The following is a 17,240-nucleotide window of genomic DNA, read 5'->3' on the forward strand; positions in this document are numbered from 1 at the left end:
AAGCCGACCCTGCAGTGAGTTAGTGAATTTTTCACATTTATGACCACATTAAAATGATTGCAAATTTCCATTGAACTTTCAGTAGCTTTTTGTTTGCTATTGAACTAGAAAGGCTTACAGCTTTTTCAAAGGCATTGCTTAGGTGAACCTTCAAATATTCAGTTTCAAAGAATCTTTCCAGCCAGATTGATAGTTTAGCTTGTGGTAGATGCTAGATAATTAAACCACCAATGTTTCTTATATACTACCAGTTTTCAAATATCTGTTGAACGCTCCAGCAGTTAGGTCTTTTTGATTATTTCCCAATTCATCATTAAACAATTTTTTTACAAGGAATTCCCAGCATCCCTGTTATAATATAATTTTCTGAGAAATGCAAGAAGTAAGTGAGGTGAGACCACTTAAAAGAAAACTGAGGTGAGAGACATACGGAAGCTGCCATATTTATTTCCTTTTACACAATAACTGGTTGCCTGGCAGTCCTGTTCATCTTTTGGCCAGTAGTGTCTGAATCACACACCTGAAACAAGCATGCAGCTAATCTTGTAAGATTTTTGTCAGAAATATCTTACCTCCATGCTTGCTTAAAGCAGGAGTATTAGCCATACTATGCCAGGGAAAAAAAAACACATATACTGTATACGTATATACTTGATCTACTTACATAACACATGTATTGTACTGTTCATGTTTTGATTTCAATTAATTTTATATAGTAAATTAAGAGAATTCTGTTCCTGGTGGGAGCCATGTCTTTTGCCCACAGTTTAGGGCTAAATACTGATGTCATTTCTTCCCTTAACTTTTTTTTTAATTTTCTCCTCCAATTGCTGAGTCACCTCAGCCTTGCTGGTAAACACAAGTGAGCAGAGGATCATGTTTCAGCTAGACTGCTAGGCAGGGAAATAAACGGAAGAGGAGGAATATATTATAGATAAAAAGAACCCCCAGCATGCAACTAAATTACAATGGCTATTAAAGGGCAAGTGCTCCTAAGGTATGTAATAACTCCAAACCATAACAGCAGAAAAAGTTTTGAAAGTTTTGAATGCAGGATTAGCATCACTTAATACACCCAGACCAGTTGCTGTTGACATTTGATTTTTATGGTGAAAATCCCGCTTTAAAGGGAACCTAAACTGAGAAGGATATTGATTTTTCCTTTTAAAATAATACCCATTCCCTGACTCTCCTGCTGATCCTGTGTCTCTAATACTTTTAGCTAGAGCCCCTCAACAAGCATGCAGATCAGGTGCTCTGACTGAAGTCGGACCGGATTAGCTGCATGCTTGTTTCAGGTGTGTGATTCAGCCATCACTGCAGCCATAGAGTTCAGCATGACTGACACGCAACTGGTATTGTTTAAAAGGAAACATCCATATCCCTCTCAGTTTAGGTTCCCTTTAAGAGTCTGTGGCCAAAAGTATTAGAGGCAGTTGATATCAGCAGGACAGCATGGCAATGTGCATGGTTTAAAGCCTCCATATGTCTCTCACTCCCAGTTCCTTTTAAACTCCACAGTGGGAGGGATCTGTGCTAGTTCTTATCCTGGAGAGCTCTTGTTGGAATCCCCAAGACATATAAGAAACCATCACTTCATGAGAAGGTTTCTGTACATTTTCGGTTGGATTAACCTTCCAAGTAGAATTTCAGGCAGTGCTATATTAATTTGTTTCTAAGTTTGTAGAATAACAAATTGGCAGCAAGCACCCTTGCATAACACCCCTTCCCTGAATATATATGTATACAGCCCCCTTTGGTCTGAGTGCAGTCAGTTGCCCATATACATTGCCCAATGAGTGCTAATGACTAAATAGAGTGCACCTGTGTGTAATCTAATGTCAGTACAAATACAGCTGCTCTGTGACGGCCTCAGAGGTTGTCTAAGAGAATATTGGGAGCAACAAAACCATGAAGTCCAAAGAACACACCAGACAGGTCAGGGATAAAGCTATTGAGAAATGTAAAGCAGGCTTAGGCTACAAAAAGATTTCCAAAGCCTTGAACATCCCATGGAACACTGTTCAAGCAATCATTCAGAAATGGAAGGAGTATGGGCCCCTCAAAAAGCACCACTCAGAAAATCCGTTATAACAAATAACAAACAATCTTTATTATGCATGTTTAGTCACAAAAAGCAGGAATTCAACCTCACAATGACTCTAAAACCATTTAAAACATCCCATAAAACATCTCCATGCTGGTAAATATGCTTGCTATGATGATATAGAAATGGTCTATCTTATTAACAATTGCCATCAATGAAGAAGCAGGTCAACAGCTTCTTAATAGAGCTGCTGCCTGTCAGAACCCGGGTTCAGTATTGCAGTACTATGACTTTAAGAGGTAATTTGATACACAATACCATGAAATATAAATTAGTGACAACCAAAAATTGTATATTGCACACAGATGATTAGGAGTGAATAACCAGACAAATATGAAAAATCCACTAAGTGGATAAAGTGCTATGATAGTGCAAACATTCCTGTGAAAAAAAACAAAACATACATATGTACCATATGCAAACAATCATGAATTGCATGTGCAAATAGCCCTTAATGAAGTTTGACAGTGTAGCAGCCCACAGATCTGTGCATAGAAAAAAGTGTAAGAGAGCAATACTTAGCCAGGAGAAGAATGTAGAGGCAAGCGTGCAGCAGGAGTGACGGAGGATCCCCTCAAACCTACCCAAAGCTTTGGGTTGGGTTAGGTAGCTTTGAGGGGATCCTCCGTCACTCCTGCTGTTGTCACTAATTTATATTTCATGGTATTGTGTATCAAATTACCTCTTAAAGTCATAGTCAAATCCAGGAAGGCAGAAACGCTCAGACCCCCTGCCAGTTCAACCAAAGGGTGCAGGATCTGGGAAGCCAGGCCAATCCATAAGTATGTACAAAAGGATCCGCAACCAAGCAGAGGTGGAAACGCTGTTTTTTTATTCAAAAATTCCACATGACAGATGCAATAAAATCACAAGGTTCAACTGACGCGTGTCGGGCTTACAATCTGCCCTTAGTCATAGTTAAAAGTGAACCTGCAAGAGGAGGGCTTTATGTAGGTGGGGGGAGAAAAAACTCCACCCTATACCTCAACAAGCCCTCGCCTTAATGGGAACATTACAAATGTGTGCATAATAAAAAATATATCACTAAGAAAGACAGATACATTGCATATACAAAATGTGATATATAAATATAATCTACTATAGTTAATAGCAAACATTAGAGAAAATAAAAACTAAAAAGTAATGTAAAAAAGTTGCCATAGAAAAGGACACTGGAACTATAGAATCATATATGATGGGCCAATCTGCATAGGAGGGAAAAGAAAAATGGAAAGGAAGGCAGAGCAGTCCCATGTATGAGAAAAAAGGGAGAGGGGGGCGGAAAAGGGGGGACAAAGTTGAGAAGCGAATTCAACAATCATAGACTAAATTCAAGTCCCAACGTGTATTGAGACCCTTTGGTGTGCGGGTATCCAAAGTGTGAATCCAATAGGCTTCTCGCCTCAAAAGTAATTTATGAGTGTCCCCACCTCTTTTGGGACTGACAATACGTTCCACCCCTTGAAAGGTAAAAGAAGAGAGATCACGCCCGTGGACGCTCTCAAAGTGCTTGGAAACTGCCGATTTTTTAAAAGTTTTCCAGTTGGTGCCACAATAGTGCTCCGCAATGCGGGCCCTCAAATTGCGAGTGGTACACCCCACATATTGTAAGCGGCAAGAGGTGCAAGAAATCACATAGATAACGCACCTCGTGTCGCAATTGACATACTGTTTAATAGGGAGATTGTTTCCAGTCGCAAAGGAGGAGATAAAAGAGCCCTTCTTGTGACAGTGGCAGTAGTGACACGTTGAGAACCCACACGGGTACGATCCCACTGTGGCGAGCCAAGTGGGGGTGCGGGACGGGAGGGTGGATTGGATGTAACTAGGGGAAAGAATAGACCCCAAAGTATGGGCCCATCTAGCAGAAAAGCGACAGCCCTGTTTCAAAATGGCTTTGAATTTAAGATCCGAATTCAGCACTGGAAGGTATTTTTTCACTATATTGGTGATTTTATTAAATTCAAGGCTGTATTCCGTGACAAAGGTCACCCTGTCATCCCGATCACCACCCCGGTTTCTAATTGTTAAAAGTTCACTGCGTGATCTCCCTGTAGCTTAAGAGCGTCCCCAAGCTAACTGTTTCTTAGTATACCCTCTTTGTTTCAGTGTATTCTCAACCAAAGCACATTCCTGTTCCAATTCGACAGGACTGGAACAGTTACGGGCTGCCCGAATAAACTCCCCTGTGGGAATTGCATTGATAGTGTGTCTTGGATGACAAGAACTAGCAAGAAGTATAGAATTGCCCGCTGTGGACTTGCGAAAGGTCCTGGTGGAGACTCGATGGAGCAAAGTGTCTCCAGTCAGAGTCAGATCTAAATAATCAATATGTGAGTCGTGGTGATTAATCGTAAAATTTAAATTCAATTCATTGCAGTTTATATATGTCAAAAAATCATCAAGGAGGCCGGGAGGACCACCCCAGACCAAGAGCAAGTCGTCTATAATCTGCCATACCAAATAATATGGGAGGCAAAGGGGTTCTCATCCCCAAAGATGCGGAGCTCCTCCCACCAGCCCATGTAAAGGTTAGCCAGGGAGGGGGAAAACTTAGCCCCCATAGAAGCTCTGCATCTCTGGAGGTAGAACCCCGAGCCAAAGTCTCGTTTGCAGTTTGCCACAAGCCATGTAGGGGACACAGCAAACATGTGGAAGAAGGTGCTCTGGTCAGATGAGACCAAAATTGAAATTTTTGGCCAAAATGCAAATCGCTATGTGTGGGGGAAAACTAACACTGCACATCACTCTGAACACACCATCCCCACTGTCAAATATGGTGGTGGCAGCATCGTGCTCTGGGGGTGCTTCTCTTCAGCAGGGACAGGGTAGCTGGTCAGAGTTGATGGGAAGATGGATGGAGCCAAATACAGGGCAATCTTGGAAGAAAACCTCTTGGAGTCTGCAAAAGACTTGAGACTGGGGCGGAGGTTCACTTTCCAGCAGGACAACGACCCTAAAGATAAAGCTAGGGCAACATGGAATGGTTTAAAACAAAACATATGCAAGTGTTAGAATGGCCCAGTCAAAGTCCAGATCTAAATCCAATTGAGAATCTGTGTCAAGATCTGAAAACTGCTGTTCACAAACACTGTCCATCTAATCTGACTGAGCTGGAGCTGTTTTGCAAAGAAGAATGGGCAAGGATTTCAGTCTCTAGATGTACAAAGCTGGTAGAGACATACCCTAAAAGACTGGCAGCTGTAATTGCAGAAAAAGGTGGTTCTATTAAGTATTGACTCAGGGGGCTGAATAATTATGCACACCCCACTTTGCAGTTATTTCATTTTAAAAAATGTTTGGAATCATGTATGATTTTCGTTCCACTTCTCAAGTGTACACCACTTTGTATTGGCCTTTTACATGGAATTCCAATAAAATTGATTCATTTGTTTGTGGCAGTAATATGACAAAATGTGGAAAACTTCACGGGGGCCGAATACTTTAGCAACAGGCTGTGTGTATACATACACACACACACACACACACACACACACCACACACCACACACCACACACCACACACCACACACCACACACCACACACCACACACCACACCACACACACCACACACACCACACACACCACACACACCACACACACCACACACACCACACACACCACACACACCACACACACACACACACACACACACACACACACACACACTGGAGATGACTTGCTTTGATGCTATATTTTACTTGCTTTAATAAATATGTTGTTTAATAAAAAAGTAAAATGTTTTGTCATCTATCAATTCAATAACAAGATACCATTAAAAAATCCTCTCTTCTTCAGTTACCTTCTTGTCTGTAAGCCATACAGCTTCACTACTATGCAGATAAGTCAGTAATAGTGTTTGTCAGGTCATGCTCTTAGGCATTTCATACAGGAGCTTGTACAGATGGCTTTGAATCTGTAAGTGTCAACATTTTTCTTGAGGCAAGTTCTACAAATTGTAGACATTCTAAACATAAAAGTATTGGGTACAAACATAAATCTCAGTACATCATCTTATGTCATTTTTATGTTACTAGCTTCCAGTCTTCAGGTTTTCATTGATAACTCAATGAGATATGTTAGTTTCATAAGGATTTTATTGTGACTGGATAGTGCTCTGGTTAAAGACACTATATTTGGGGAATTGGGGACAATTATTTCCCACGTTTGGGAAATAAATCTAGAAAGTTTTTTTTTAAGATTTTGAAAATATAAAAATTTTTTAGAGGAAAAAGGAGGCTATCCATACTGTGAATTTCCAGCTTCTGATATTCCACTTTCTGAGCAAAGCTGGTAGCAGTTGCTAATCACACTCATCGACTTCCTTGTTAAATAGATAACTGATTTACACTGTATAGAAGTTATTTAGGAGAAATTACAATTGTAATTGTGCATATAATAATTAGTTTGATTCATATAATTAGACTGACTCTGAGACTCAGAGGATTAAATCATACCTGAACCAAGAGGAATACGGGCTACCATATTATTTTTGTGGGCTACCATATTTATTTATTTTTAAACAATACAATTTGCTTGGCTGTCCTGCATGTCATCTGCCTCCAATATTTTTAGCCATAGACCCTGAACAAGCATGCAGATAAGCTGTTTCTTACTGAAGTCTGGATTGGCTGCGTGCTTTTTTCAGGTGTGTGATTCAGACACTACTGCAGCCAAAAGAGAATAGCAGTAGGCAACTTGTATTGTATAAAATAAAAGAAATATGGTAGCCTCCATGTCCCTCTTAGTTCAGGTGTACTGTAAAGCTAAGCTGACTGATTCAGAGGACAGACTGTGAAAAAACAATGTGAGTGTAATGGGGATACCAGGGTCAGTGAGTAAGGTTAAAAAAAGTACTACCACAAAAATGACAAAACTCCCAAAGGTCCCAACCCCTTTGATACAATGGAGAAAAGTCTATTCTTTTGCAGATAAACTCAGAAAGTTGGTTTTAAATACTGTTTGTACTTCAACATTTATTTTTCCAATTTTTGTTTCCAAATGTTGCTGTTGTTGACCACAGCCTTGGCCATCCAGACCAGTGCGTCCACCAGTTCATTACTTCCTAAGATTAAACAAACAAAAACACCAAAAAAAAAAAAAAACGAAGCAAACTTTTAGACAATATCAGTGAAAGACTATTTCCCTTCAGACACCATAGCCATGGGCGTCCGCACATACGGCAAAACCGGGCATCTGCCCGAGCCTGGCCGCCCGCTGCCCCCCTCTGGCCGCGTGCCCGTGCAGCCAGAAGGAGGGGAGCAGCGCAGAGAAGAGAGAGAGCTATGGGCACAGTGGGGAAGGGCGGACGTCTACCCCCCCCCCCCTTCCCTCACTTTAGGGGGCTCTCTCTCCCTCGCTGTCCCCTCCGGAATGAAGTGTGCAGCGGCTGGGCAGCGGGCGGAACTTACCTCGTCTAACTCCTGCGCCGGAAGTTCTGGTGCCGCACTCTGGTCTGGATCAGACCAGAGTAGCGGCTAATCCATCCGGCGCGTGCGACGAGAGGAGGTAAGTTCCGCCCGCTGCCCAGCTGCTGCACACTTCATTCCGGACTCCGGAGGGGAGAGCGAGAGAGGGATGGAGAGCCCCCTAGGGTGAGTGCCCATAGCTCTCCCTCTTCTCTGCGCTGCTCCCCTCCTGCTGGGGCACACATGGCCACTTTTTCTGGGGACATATACCCCTGGCTACATATACTGGGACATATCCCCCTGGCTACATATACTGGGACATATACCCCTGCCTACATATACTGGGACATATCCCCCTGGCTACATATACTGGGACATATACCCCCTGCCTACATATACTGGGACATATACCCCTGCCTACATATACTGGGACATATACCCCTGCCTACATATACTGGGACATATACCCCTGGCTACTTTTTCTGGGGACATATACCCCTGCCTACATATACTGGGACATGTCCCCCTGGCTACATATACGGGGACATATACCCCCTGCCTACATATACTGGGACATATACCCCCTGCCTACATATACTGGGACATATCCCCCTGGCTACATATACTGGGACATATCCCCCTGGCTACATACAGTATACTGGGACATATACCCCTGCCTACATATACTGGGACATATACCCCTGCCTACATATACTGGGCACATATACCCCTGCCTACATATACTGGGCACATATACCCCTGACTACATATACTGGGCACATATACCCCTGGCTACCTGTTCTGGGGACATCTCTACCCCTGGCTACCAGTTCTGGGGACATCTATACCGCTGGCCACCTATTCTGGGGACACCTATAGACCTGGGGCTACCTATTTTTGGGGAACCACTGCTGTCAGATTGAGTGTATTTTGGGGAACTGCTGCCAGGTGAGAGGTGTCTACATATTAAGGGGGCATTCTGCCTATTTATGTGAAAAGCTGTCTATGTATGTGCCTCATGACTGCTGAATTTGTCTTGTTGCGGGCCTCATGGTTACTGACTTTGTCTTGTTGGGGGCCTCATGATTTGTTGGGGGCCTCAAGATTGCTGAATTTGTCTTGTTGGGGGCCTCATGATTGCTGAATTTGTCTTGTTGGGGGCCTCATGATTGCTGAATTTGTCTTGTTGGGGGCCTCATGATTGCTGAGTTGGTCATGTTGGGGGCCTCATGATTGCTGAATTTGTCTTTATGGGGGGGGGGGCCCTCATGATTGCTGAATTTGTCTTGTTGGGGGTCACATGATTGCTAACTGCAATACTATGGAAAAATCTGAATCATCATCATATGAGACAACAGCATTAAACCTACTTTTTCCGCTTTTTAAAACAGAAAATGAAACTGGGAGGTTCTAAAAAAAATGAATAATTTTTTCAGGAGTACGATGGATGAAATTGTTTATCTTCACAGTTTATTTTCAACTTAATTTTCCATAATGTTCATGTATGAGTTAAAACGTTTGTATTTAGTTTAAATTGCTGTTGGCACTTTGTGATAGTAAAGTGACTTTGCAGTTTGGACACTCGACCTCCAAAAGGTTCACCACCACTGTCCTAATCTAATGTCCCACCATTGCTTAGTTCATGTAAACTTGTCTCCACCCACGACCACACCCACATTCTGGTTCATGACCACACCCATTTTAGCGTGCCGCCCCGCTTTTTGCTCCCCACTTTTTGCCACCCCCCCCTGGAAAATTTGCTGCGGACACTCATGACCATAGCCACGGCTTAAATCTGGATTGAATTCATTATTTTATCTTGCAATGTGAGAGGCCACTTTTTCTCCTTTTTAAATGATCAACTTAAAAAACAAACAAAGAAACAAATAAAAGAACCCCAAATTAAAGGAAGACCTATGTTTAAAAGAGACTTTATTTTAGAAAGACAGTTTTTCACAAAATATTTAGTTCCTGAGAAATGAAAGGTGTAACACCATTTCCTTTGATCCTAATATTGACCCAAATTGATGAAAGCAGGAATTTAATAATTCTAGATGACACTATCCGATATTTAGTATCCACTAGTTAATCTCCGTTTCCCAAACTCAAAACAAATAACACTTTTGATTATGAGGAAAGTGAGGAAGGTTCATTAAAGGAAACCAGAGCGCAATAAACTAAAAGTGTAAAGTAAAGTGCACCAGAGCTCACTAACCTAAAAGATTTATACATATCTGGGGCTTCCTCCAGCCCCATTCGCATGGATCGCTCTCCCGCAGTTGTCCTCCTCTGCCTGCAGCTTCGGTATCGGGTCCCTGCACTTCCGTCATAGCAGTGATGGGCCCCGGTACCAGAGCTGCAGGCAGGGGAGGATGGCGGCATGGGAACGATCCGAGCGGATGGGGCTGGAGGAAGCCCCAGGTATGTATAAATCTTTTAGGTTAGTGAGCTCTGGTACACTTTAACCACTTCAGCCTTCAGTCGTTTTCACTTTATGCATCCGAGCAATGTTCACCTCCCATTCATTAGCCTATAACTTTATCACTACTTATCACAATGAACTGATCTATGTCTCGTTTTTTCCACCACCAATTAGGCTTTCTTTGGTGGGTACATTTTGCTAAGAGCCACTTTACTGTAAATGCATTTTAACAGGAAGAATAAGGAAAAAACTGAAAAAATGCATTATTTCTCAGTTTTCGGCCATTATAGTTTTAAAATAATACATGCCTCCACAATTAAAACTCACGTATTGAATGTGCCCATTTCTCCCGGTTATTACACCATTTAAATTATGTCCCCATCACAATGTATGGCGAAAATATTTTACTTGGAAATAAAAGTGCATTTTTTCCATTTTGCATCCATCACTATTTACAAGCTTATAATTAAAAAAAATAGAAATATTTCATGTTTACATAGATATTTAAAAAGTTTAGACCCTTAGGTAAATATTTGTGTTTTTTGTTTTTGTTTTTATTGTAATGTTTGTTTTTTTTTATTATTAAACATTTTATGTGGGTATTTTTGGGAGGGTGGGATGCAAATCAATTTTTTTTGTACATATTGGTCTATTTTTTAATTTTTTTTTTGCATTTTAATGCAGTTAGCTTTTTGGCCACAAGATGGCAGCCATGAGTTTGTTTACAATGACGTCACTCTAAGCATAACACGGACGCTTAGAGTGACGTCGGGGGAAATGGGAACAGAAAAACCTCAGCTTCCGTGCAAAGCTGACGTTTTTTCTCGGGGGGAGAGCAATCAGTGATCGGACACCATAGCCCGATTCACTGATTGCCTGGCTAGCGAACCGCGGGCTGGTAGTGCGCGTGCACACGCGCGATCGGCCGTGGGGGCGCGCGGCAGCGCACATGGCCTCCTGGGCGTAGCTACTACGTCCAGGAGGCCAAAGTAGTTAAGGTCATGTGAACCCCAAGAAGGGCTTCAGGTGCACAAGGGATCCAGAATTGAACCCTAAACTTACATGTTGTGAATCTGTAAACTTGATTTTGCTGGTGAAGATAACCGATTTGATGTGTGGAAATGTCATCACCCCATTGAAAAATGATTCCATCTTTTTAATCTCCTCAACTCTCATATTTGTTGTAGATAGTGTACTACCTGAAGGTGCATTGGTCACTAATTCTAACTATGTTCTAGCCTTGCCTTGCACCACTAATTACCTCCTTCCTGGAATCTACCCTAGTAAATTAATTCCACAATACTTTCACTTAATGATACAGGGGGTGCATGTCAGTAGACATACATCAGTGGTACTAAAATTAAAATTTAAATATTAAGAATGAACAAAACAGATTTGATGAATACAGAAATGGAAATAGTAGAGAACATAAAGTATGATAACCCATTCCAAACAATGGCATCCCAAAGAGCCAAAGGTAGGCAGGGACTCAGTACTGTTCTATGAGAACAATTAAAACAAATAATATAAAAGACAGTCTTATTCTATAAATGACAATAAAGGAGAAACTCTAGAAGCCAATAAAATTGAGATGCACAACATGTTACTTTTCTTCATATGTAACTTTCACTTACAGTCTGTATTATAATGACAGCTCTGAATATTTTACCTACATGTTTTTTACTAGTATGTCTTCAAAGGTTTCAAAGTGTCCTTTAGTTTTCTCTGGAAAGGCCATATACAAACATGCTGGCTGACATGCCCTCTACAATGCATACTAAACTTGCAATTGGACGTTGGTATTGCCATTCAGGGGGTGGTTTTGAAAATAAAGGAAGCCCAAAGAATCCCTCATGAGGAGTGTAACTAGTCTAAAATTTGTTGGCAAGAAGTTGAGTTGTCCGATTATCTTACTGTATATACTAATAGGCAGTTGTAATGCACAGCGTTGATACAGCTGCGTGCGTAGCAGCGGAGTCCATGCCGTGCAAAGGACAAGCCACAGCAAGTCACTGTCCACCCAGAGGGGATGAAAGAGAGTGGCATGCACCTAGGGGGAGGGGGGATTCCTAAAATTAATCTGGAGATTACTAGTTACAACCTGATGTAAGTGACAGCTATGTAGGGCAAATATCATTTACAATGCATTCTAAACTGGGACAAATATACTTCTTCAATATATCCTAAATCGTTCATGTATATGAAATGTTATAGATTTTGTGATTGTGGTCCTTTAAAGGATAGCATATGTGAGATGCAGTTTGAAACATATAATATATAGAGCAGATAAGACCACTGTTCTGCTCTCTCATTAACAAGTCTGGGTCAGTTAAACTTGTGCGGTAACAGTCTGATAATATTCAAATAAAATGTACAGAAAATAAAATTAAATTACTTAAGTGCCCCATACTTGTGCATCATGATGGGTTGGGGGCCCCAAATCTAATTAAATGTTTCTACACATGAAGGCTTTGTCAAGTTGCTATTATTTCCCATCAGGAAATGAAATCTGAAAAACGCTAACATTTCCAACCAGTTTTAATTGGTTATTGGGATAGTTAGTTATTTTTATGCAGGACATGCACTTATGTCTGATCTTTCTGTATTTTGTATCCAAACACAAGGGAAAGGAAGGCTACACAAACAAGCAATAAAAACGTTTTCACCGTGATGTTGCGCTCAGTCCTCACTTTCCTTGATAGGCTGCTGACTATGCACAGAGACAAGTCCCAGTCACATAAACAATCACACTATAGCCGCGCCAATATTCTGTATCACCGTTTGTGATCCAAGGAATTCCTAAAAACAGAAACACAGCAGACCAGACCTTCTCATAGTGAGTATCGTCTCATCAGTGACACCCTTGTGCAATCGCACACACTGCGTGAGGGAAAAAGGTACTATCACCAGGGTAGATGGGGATCACACGCCCCCCCTTTCCTTCCCTGCTCACCAGAAGGTTTCTTGTCAGTACTGCATATCACAAAGCATCCATGCCGTTTAAGAACCTTAAAAACATCAAGCGTATTCACATAGCATAAAACCGCTTTAATAGGCTCCCAATGGCCCCCAAATTAAAACTGCGTACATAAAATTATCTTGTATATTAGCATATCACAATACCACATCGCCGCCAGCTCCGGTCACCTCTCACATGCCCAGGCCGCGTCTCCTCCGATCAGTGGTAGTACAGCGTGCGTCCTCCAAGCTCCGCCCTACGCGTTTCGTCACGTGCCAAGTTGTGACTCATCAGGGGCTGGAGTGCGCACGTTCCCTGTGGTAGTTTTAAATAAAGTTCAATATTTTGGAGAACTGGACAAAATAGTTTCTGATGTTAACACATATGAGAAATTGGCAGGTAACCCCACACAGGAATATAAACGGCAATTGATTGTACTGTTGAAAGAAGGACTAGATAAGGGAGTGTTGTCTGATCGAGAATTTAGGTATCTCATTCCCTCTGCACCACGGGTGCCTATTATCTACCAAACGCCAAAAATTCATAAGGACTTAACGGAACCCCCAGGTCGCCCCATTATTAGTGGCATTGGTTCGGTAACACATAGGGTTGGAATGTATTTGGACCAATTCCTGCAACCTCTGGCATGTAAATTGCCACATGTGCTTAAGGACACAGGGCACACAATACAAGTGTTGGAAAGGATTCAGGTGGAGGAAAATATGGTGTTAGGAACAGCTGATGTCAGTTCCCTATATACCAATGTATCCCATGAGGGAGGAATTGCAGCCGCAAAATTCTATATGGAACAGGAAGGGGAATTAAGAGGGGAACAAATTACCTTTCTGTTAAAACTATTGGAATTTGCACTTACCAAAAACTATTTCTGGTATAAAGGAGGTTATTATGTACAGCGATATGGATGCGCGATGGGGGCATCGTATGCCCCATCGTTAGCTAATCTGTTTATGGCGAGATGGGAGGAGGTGGCCATATGTAAAGGGGGTGTGAATATTTTATCATGGTGGCGATTCATAGACGATTTGTTTATAGTATGGCGGGGTCAGGAGACGTCTTTCCATGAATTCATTCAGGAGGCTAATAGCATTGAAACTAACATTAAGCTCACTCTGGAGTGTAGCAGGTCTAGAATTCACTTTCTGGACCTGGATATATTCGTGGAGGGTACTGACAAGAAACCTTCTGGTGAGCAGGGAAGGAAAGGGGGGGCGTGTGATCCCCATCTACCCTGGTGATAGTACCTTTTTCCCTCACGCAGTGTGTGCGATTGCACAAGGGTGTCACTGATGAGACGATACTCACTATGAGAAGGTCTGGTCTGCTGTGTTTCTGTTTTTAGGAATAAAAACGTTTGCCTGTGCTAAAATGTTGTTTCATGTGTATTTCTCTGTAACTGTACTAAACAGGATCTGCACTAATGTAAGGATACACTGTAGTGTAAACAAAAACGTTTCACTAAAATTGTCTCATTATCTTTGTTAGTTTCAGGGTATGAGACTACCAAGTTTGCCAATAGGCAAGTTTGTGCATCTGCTAAACCCACGTCCCCTTCCTTTTTATAAGTCTGTAAAGATTTTAGTTTGTACTAAGCTCACCATTGATAAAAGTGGTACTAAAAGCAAAACACTATTTGTATTGGCTCTATCATATTTATATGATACATTAATAAGAACTTCATATGCAGCATTTTTTACACTGAAAACATTTTTATGCATTTTTAAAATGAGAGTGTGCTAACCAAAATAAACTTAGAAGCAATTTTATTATGCAAATATCTATAAAGGACAGACGATATCTATATAGACGGAAGGACACTTATTTCATTGATTCATAATGATTTATGGGCAGTGATCATCAACATTTATAAAGCACTTTTTTCCCATAGAAGGCAATGTACGTAAGATGTTTCAGTTCAATGATTAGTGGCAGGGTGGATTTTATCACAGAAAATGTAGCTGCACGTCTCTAAATGCCACACTGAATAGGTTGGGGTTTCAATATGGAATGCCCCAAGGAAGGGAGCTGTCCTTATCTAATAGAAGCTGCATGACAGAAGGCTCTGGGTTTGAGTTGGACTTGGTATGTCTAGATCAGTGTTTCTCAACGTTATTTTAGCATGTACCACTTTACTAACTACTTTGTTGACCAAGTACCCCATATTGCTGGTAAAATTGCCTTAAGTACCCCTCAATGCCTATTTTTAAGGTGTACCCCATAATGGTGGAAAAAATGTTTTCCCATCATATCTTGATGCTTTTAATCAACTATTAATACGTATTTATATATAAATTATTTTTTTTGTCTCAAAACTTACAATATTAGATTGATTATGACAAACTCAAGTACCCCCTAGGGCCTACTAAAGTACCCCCTGGGGTTAGCGTACCATGTGTTGAGAACCTAGTGTCTAGATTACCTCTTTCTGTTCTGAGGTAACAAGATGTGCAGTGCAACTGCAACAATTCTTTTAAAATACCAGTGGCCTAAATTGTGTAAGGATGTAAATGTCAGTAGGTCGGTCTTGAAATAGATTCTCATTTTATGGCTAGCCAGTAGACTAAGTGGACAATTAGTGTTATGTGGCAATAGTGGGTTTGGTTTTCGAACTTATGCCTGCTAATTGGCAATGACTAGAGCTCCACTCGTCCTGCCCTAAGCCCCTGCGGGTCCAATCACTTTAAGGACATTATCCCCACGCTTTAATTGGCCCAATAGGCTGCCTGCCACTTGACAGGAAACTTGACAGGCAGCCTATTGGGCCAATCAAAATGCAGAGATAATGTCCTTTAAAGTTATTGGACCCGCAGAGGCTCAGGGCAGGATAAGTGGAGCTCTCGTCATTGCCAATTAGCAGGCATAAGTTCGTAGCACTCTCTGTGCTACTCTGATAAGGCATGTTAACCCCGATAAGGCATGCTAACTCCGATAAAGGGTGTTAACTCTGATAAGGCGTGTTAACTCTGATAAGGCTTGCTATTTGTATTAGTGAACCAAGCCCCTCATCTTCCTAGAACATCTAATTACCTTAATTTATGCTTTCATTATGGCTGGACATTCACAGGTCATTCACACAAGAACCTATAGTAAAGTACAACCACTGCCAGGCTCAAAAACCAAACCCATGCGACTCTGATAAGACACATTAACTGTGATAAGGCGTGTTAACTCTGATAAGGCATGCAATTTGTATTAGTGAATCAAGCCTGATGTGTTTTATTTTTCAATGTTCCTTAGATGAAGGTGGGGAGTTTCACAACAGTAGAGATTTGATCTCTGTTGCATTAACACATTAGGTTGCATGAACATATTGGGTTTAATGGATACAAGTGCCCAATGAATTATAGTGCACACATCTTACACAGTGATAAAAAAGGAAAACAACGTGGCAGTAACATATTCATAATTTACAGGCAACTGGTAACACTGAATGTTACCTTGTACCATTATGTGTCTGCTTTGTGAGAGAATGTGCAGGATTGTGTTGTACTGCAGTGCACAACTATTCAACAGGAGAGATACGTAGAGAACGCACTTCCTCTTGCCCAGACTGGCTGCGACTGGCAGAACTAACGGGACCCGATAACAGAGCTGTAGCCAGAAAAAGATGGCAGCGTGGAAGCAATCCGTGCGCATGGGGCTGGAAGAAGCCCCAGGTATGTATAAAACTTTTTTTTTTTTGGTCTCTGGTACACTTTAAGATTCCAAAGCTGTACACATGGTTAAAGCTATGTAGATGCTGTCTGCCATGTTGCCCTTTATTGCCTTTCATTAAGTGCAATATTGTCCTCCTGTCCAATAAAATGTATTTGTGTAGCAGGAATATTTTTTTTGCAATGGAATGCATAAATATCAACTGGCCTATATAAAATCATTGTAGCCTTCCACCTGTCTGCTTTGTGTGTCCACATAGTATGAACGGGACCTGACAGACAGGATTGCTATCTTGTAATCCTGCCTAGGATACTGCCACTATATTAAAAAATTGGTCTCTTTGGGATTCTAGTGAAGCATCCCAGGATGACTGAAGTGAAGTGTGTGAAAAGGAGCAAAGGAGGAGGTCAATGTAAAGATTTTTCTTGCAGGGTTTCCTCCATTTTTTCGCCTGGAGTTCTGCACTAGGAATGTGATCAACATCCATTGTATAACATCCATTGTATAGATATAGTGATATGCAATCTCTTTCTCAAGGGAAAATAGTATTGCTGGCAAATTAACATGTATTTTGCAACAATGTAGCTTAATAACTGACAATATGTTTTTGTCCCATTAAACCTGCTTTTTTCCCCCCTGCCAGGAGAATGTATACTTATGTTATGGCTATAC

At 41.3% G+C, this 17,240-nt stretch overlaps 1 protein-coding gene across 13 annotated transcripts in view; it reads left to right on the top strand.

Annotated features, from left to right (window-relative positions):
• The window catches only part of MAGI2 (membrane associated guanylate kinase, WW and PDZ domain containing 2), a 1,075,940-nt gene that overhangs the window by 946,420 nt on the left and 112,280 nt on the right, over window positions 1–17,240 (top strand). The gene's annotated exons all lie outside the window — the stretch shown is intronic.

The sequence above is a fragment of the Hyperolius riggenbachi genome, chromosome 3 (genome assembly GCF_040937935.1).
Source record: "Hyperolius riggenbachi isolate aHypRig1 chromosome 3, aHypRig1.pri, whole genome shotgun sequence".
In the NCBI taxonomy this organism is placed as follows: domain Eukaryota; kingdom Metazoa; phylum Chordata; class Amphibia; order Anura; family Hyperoliidae; genus Hyperolius; species Hyperolius riggenbachi.